We start from the raw sequence: 5,637 nt of genomic DNA on the forward strand, positions 1-5,637 counted from the left end.
GACACCTAGAGAGACACGGAAAGGCCCAGAGAGACACGGCTTAACAGGAACGAGAGCAGAGAGAGACACTTCTGTACGGAGACGTGCCAGGTCCATCTGGGGTCCCGGGGAGCCCAGCGGTGAGTGAGGCACAGAGACCCCGTTTCCAGATGAGAAGACGGGGCCAACAAGAGAAGTGACTCACCTGGGGCCACAGAGATGAGGTTGGACACTGGCCCCTTCCTGTTCTTTCAACCTTAAAATACATTTCTACCACTCTTAGGAGCAGGCAACCCAAGTTCTGTGTTAAGTACGGTGAATGAATAGCCTAGAAATGGAAGCAACCTAAATGTCCATCAACAGAGGAATGGATAAAGAAGACCTGGTACATATACACAATGGAATATTACTCTGCCATAAATAAGAAGGGAATGATGCCACTTGCAGCATCATGGATGACCCTAGAGACGATCCTACTAAGTGAAGTCAGTCAGACAAAGACAAATATCATTTGATGTCACTAATATGTGGAATCTAAAAAAATGATACAAATGAACCTATTTACAAAACAGAAACAGACTCACAGACATAGAAAACGTATGATTATCAAAGGGCAATGGTCAGGGGAGAGAAAAGTTTAGAGGCTGGAATTAATATATAACATGCTGCGTGTGTGCTAAGTCACTTCTGTCTTGTCTGCCTCTTTGCGATCCCATGGACTGTAGCCGGCCAGGCTCATGTCCGAGGGATTCTCCAGGCAAGAATACTGGAGTGAGTTGCCGTGCTCTCCTCCTATATACAAAACAGATCATCAGAAAGGACCTACTGTATAGCATAGGGAACTCCACTCAATACTCTGTAATGACCTATATAAGAAGAGAATCTGAAAAGGAACAGGTATACAAGTATGTATAGCTAAATCACTTTGCTATGACAAACCATTGTAAATCAACTATACTCCAATATAAAGTTAAAAAAACAAACAAACAGGTGAACATCCACCTTGGAGGGCAGAGAACCATTCACTCATTCATTCCTCCATCTGCTCACTCATTCATTCCTTCCCTTCTTGAACATGTGTGAATTGTCTGGCTATCACAGATTACTGATAACTAAACAACACCTTAGAAACCAGCTATCTCCTGTCCCTTCCACTGTTCCTCGGAGGCTGTTCTGAGTGTCCTTGGCCACCCGCAGATGCTGGACCTCAGGCCTGCTACTCTGAGCTCAGCAACAATGCTCATCCTCTTCTGTGCAAGGTTCACATTTTGGCTGGTGTACCCCAATGTTCTGGCTGGTGTGCCCCCCAGAGATGGGCAGGAGACAGGGTGCTGAAGCTGGACATCTGTCTCAGGGGCCTGCCTGTCTCACCCCATCAGACCAGCCTGGGCCACATCCATGCGGCTACCACTGGAGCATCTGCTGGACGCCCGCCCCGTGCCAGGCCCACAGGCTGCCCCCTCTCAGCTTCGCCACCGCAGGAAGGGGAGATCTTCACGGCTTTGTTAAATAGCTGGGAGAGGGAGGGGTCAGATCCAGGTCACACGGTTTGCGATGGCAGGACTGGGACCCCAGCCCACGCTCTTGGGCACCCTCCCACCCGCCAGGCTAGGCCCCTCGCCCAGCAACACCTCCTGGGGCCTGGGGCCTCGCTCAGGGCTCACACTGGTCACTTGGGATATGTCTCTGGAGCTTGGTCCTGGAGTCTTGCCTCCACGTGGAGCAAAAAGCCTTCCCCACCCTGGTCTAGGAATTGTCACCATAACCCAGTGAAGCAGCGACTGCACTCTTTTTCTTTTTTAATAATTTATTTACTTTTGGCTGTGCTGGGTCTTCGTTGCTGTGTGGGCTTCTCTCTAGCTGTGGCGAGCGGGGTCTGCCGTTTAGTTGCGGGGCTCGGGCTTCTCCTGGCGGTGGCTGCTCTGATCATGAAACAGGGCGTTTGGCCTTCAGTTCTTGCAGCAAGTGGGCTCAGAAGTCGCGGTTCCCAGACTCTAGGCCACAGTGCTGGCACACGGGCTCGGTTGCTCTGCAGCTTGTGGGATCTTCCTGGACCAGGGATTGAACCCGTGTCTCCTGGCACCAGCAGGCGGATTCTTTACCACTGAGCCACCAGGGAAGCCCCGGACTCTATTTTTCTGCAGAGCGCCGGCTCAACGGTCCAGCCTTCCTGCAGGGTCCGCACTGCACGGGCCTTGGGGCTCAGTAGAACAGGGTTTGTGAGAAAGTGCTCCCCTCTCTGTCCCATTCCCCCTCTCCCGAGAGCGTCCTCTGCAGACGTACGCTTCCTGAGGACCCCCGTGGGCGTCCGCCGAGAGCGTCCTCTCCAGACCTACGCTTCCCGAGGACCCCCGTGGGCGTCCGCCGAGAGCGTCCTCTCCAGACCTACGCTTCCTGAGGACCCCCGTGGGCGTCCGCTGAGAGCGGCCTCTCCACACGTTCGCTTCCTGAAGACCCCCGTGGGCGTCCGCCGAGAGCGGCCTCTCCACACGTACGCTTCCTGAGGACCCCCGTAGGCGTCTGCCGAGAGCGGCCTCTCCACACGTACGCTTCCTGAGGACCCCCGTAGGGTCGTCTCCACACGTACGCTTCCTGAGGACCCCCGTAGGCGTCTGCCGAGAGCGGCCTCTCCACACGTACGCTTCCTGAGGACCCCCGTAGGGTCGTCTCCACACGTTCGCTTCCTGAAGACCCCCGTGGGCGTCCGCCGAGAGCGGCCTCTCCACACGTACGGTTCCTGAGGACCCCCGTAGGGTCGTCTCCACACGTACGCTTCCTGAGGACACCCCCTCCTCCCCGTAGGCGTCTGCCGAGAGCGGCCTCTCCACACGTACACTTCCTGAGGACCCCCGCCCCCCGTAGGCGTCCGCCGAGAGCGCCCTCTCCAGACGTACGCTCCCTGAGGACCCCCCCCCTCCTCCCCGTAGGCGTCCGCCGAGAGCAGCCTCTCCAGACGTACGCTGCCTGAGGACCCCCGTAGGCGTCCGCCGAGAGCGGCCTCTCCACACGTACGCTTCCTGAGGACCCCCGTAGGGTCGTCTCCAGACGTACGCTTCCTGAGGACCCCCGTGGGCGTCCGCCGAGAGCGTCCTCTCCATACGTACGCTTCCTGAGGACCCCCGTGGGCGTCCGCCGAGAGCGGCCTCTCCACACGTACGCTTCCTGAGGACCCCCGTAGGGTCGTCTCCCGACGTTCGCTTCCTGAGGACCCCCCCTCCTCCCCGTAGGCATCCGCCGAGAGCGGCGTCTCCACACGTTTGTTCCCTGAGGACCCCCGTAGGTGTCTGCCGAGAGCGGCGTCTCCACACGTTCGCTTCCTGAGGACCCCCGTGGCGTCTGCCACCCAACCCTGGCTGCACGTCAGAGGCCCAGTCCCCGCGTCTCACAGAGCACAGTCCAGTTCCACCAGCCTGGATATCTCCTGATAACTGTTCATGGTGGTAAAACACCCAAAACAGCAAGCTTGCCGTTTTAACCATTTTAAAGGGTACAGTGCAATGGAATTCGATACATCTACAGTGTCCTGCATCCATCTGCATCCTCCGGCTGCAGAACTTCCCCATCATCCCAGTGGAAACCCTACACCCACTAAAGGGTCAGTCTCCATTCTCACCTCCCCCAGCCCGCTCCCCCGCCACAGCAACCATGTATTCTCCTTACTCTACTGCCCGTCTCCGTGGACTTGCCTATTCTGGGTATTTCATACAGAAGGGGACATACAGTATGCGGCCTCTTGGGTCTGGCCTCTTTCGTGTGCCATGCCGTCATATGCATCAGAACGACGTTCCTTTTTATGACTCAGCAGTTTTCCAGCGTACGGGCGTACCACATTTTGTTTGTCCATTCATCCATCCACCGATGGACACTGGGTTGCGTCCATCTTTTAAGAAATATTTGTATTTCTTTATTTGAGTGTGCCAGTTCTTAGTGGCAGCATGCGGCATCTCTAGCTGTGGCACGTGGGAGCTAGTTCCCTGACCAGGGATCAAACCTGGGCCCCCTGCCTCGAAATTTCAGAGTCTTAGTCACTGGACCGCCACAGAAGTCCCTGCTTCCATCTTTTGGCTATTGTGAATAAAGCTACTCTGAATGTGGGCACACAGATATCTCTTTGAGACTTTGCTTTCAATTCTTTTGGGAATATATTTTCTTGGAATGTACCCAGAAGTTCAGTTGCTGATCATTCTATTTGTAATTTTTTGAGGAACCACCATTTTACATTTTTACCAGCAGTGCCCAGAGATCCAATGTCTCCATACCCCCATCAACATTTGCTATTTTCTGCTTTTTTTTTTTTATAGCCATCCTAATTAGTGTGAAGTGGTATCTCTGGTTTTGATTCGGATTTCCCCGATGGATGCCTTTTATTTCTTTTTCTTGCTTAACTGCTTTGGCTAGAACTTCTAATACTATGCGGAACAGATGTGGTAAAAGCAGACAACCTTGCTTTGCTCCTTCACGGTGGTTTTGCCCAGAGTACTTTTTCAGGATCGGGATGATTCTGATGGGCAGCCTGTGGTATGCGCTCCTGACTTGCTCTGGTCAGTGTTTCCTTGTCTTATCTCATTCACTTCTCACAGCAGGCTTCTGAGGCCCCGTTTGCATACCCACTTTATAATCAGAGAGAAAACAGACATCGTGAGGTGGTGGTTCTCCACAGGATGGGTAGTGGGCAGCAGAGCCACGAGGACCCAGGCAGGGAGGCAGGGTAACAGGTCCCCATGTGCCATGTTCACAACTGGCATCTGTTCCGATCGGTGGAACGAAATTGCACAGCTTGGTGACTATTTCAAAGGTCACCACTCCTGGCCCAGGTCGGCCTGATTCCACAGCCCTTTGCTCCTCCCTCTCTAGGTACGCTATGGTAGCCCCGGCGTTGGCAAACTATGGCCCACAGTCAAATTCAACTCCAGCCGGTAAGCTAAAGGTGTTCACTTCTTTAAAGGGTTAAGATGCACAAGCAGATAAAGCCTAAAGCATTTACTGCCAGCCCTTTATAGGAAAAGTTAGCTGGCCCAGATTGCCCAGAGAAACTCTATTGGAGGGACCCTCCCTCGCCAGGTTAGGTCTGCACGATCAGCTCCCATGGGTAGCGTCTCCCAGCTGGGCTTTGTCCAAGGACCAGACATTGGTCAAGGGGCTGGGCCTGTGTCCCCACACTGGGCTAGACATCAGCTCTCAGCAGCTCAACCCTCACTCATCCCAGGAGGTGAAAAATGCGACACCTCAAAGTGGGCCATTAAAGTTTAAAGGTGGCGATGCATATTTAATGGGGCTTAACAAAGCATTCTTACAGAGACTCAGACAGCCCCCCAGGGGTGGGGGCAGGCTGCAGGAGAGCTGCCCTGCCCATGGCAGCCCCCCTCCCACACGAGCCCCCTCATCTGTCTGTGGTAGGACAGCTTGGCATTCCAAGCTCCTTCGGGAGCCAAGTGCAGGCCCTTCCATTATTAATATCATGCGGACGTCTGAGGAGCTGTGTGAGTAGGGTCGCAACTCAGGCTGGCCTGGCCCTGTTCCAAGCAGCCCCCAGCCTGTGGGACAGTTGTGGGAAGGCTGCCCCCCATCTCACCTCCATCCTCTGACCCTCCACTTGTGTTAGGGTTCACTGCCAAGGGCGAGAGGTCAGCAGGAGGCATCCCTGGGAGTAGGGCATTG

The sequence above is a fragment of the Muntiacus reevesi genome, chromosome 3 (genome assembly GCF_963930625.1).
Source record: "Muntiacus reevesi chromosome 3, mMunRee1.1, whole genome shotgun sequence".
Lineage (NCBI taxonomy): Eukaryota > Metazoa > Chordata > Mammalia > Artiodactyla > Cervidae > Muntiacus > Muntiacus reevesi.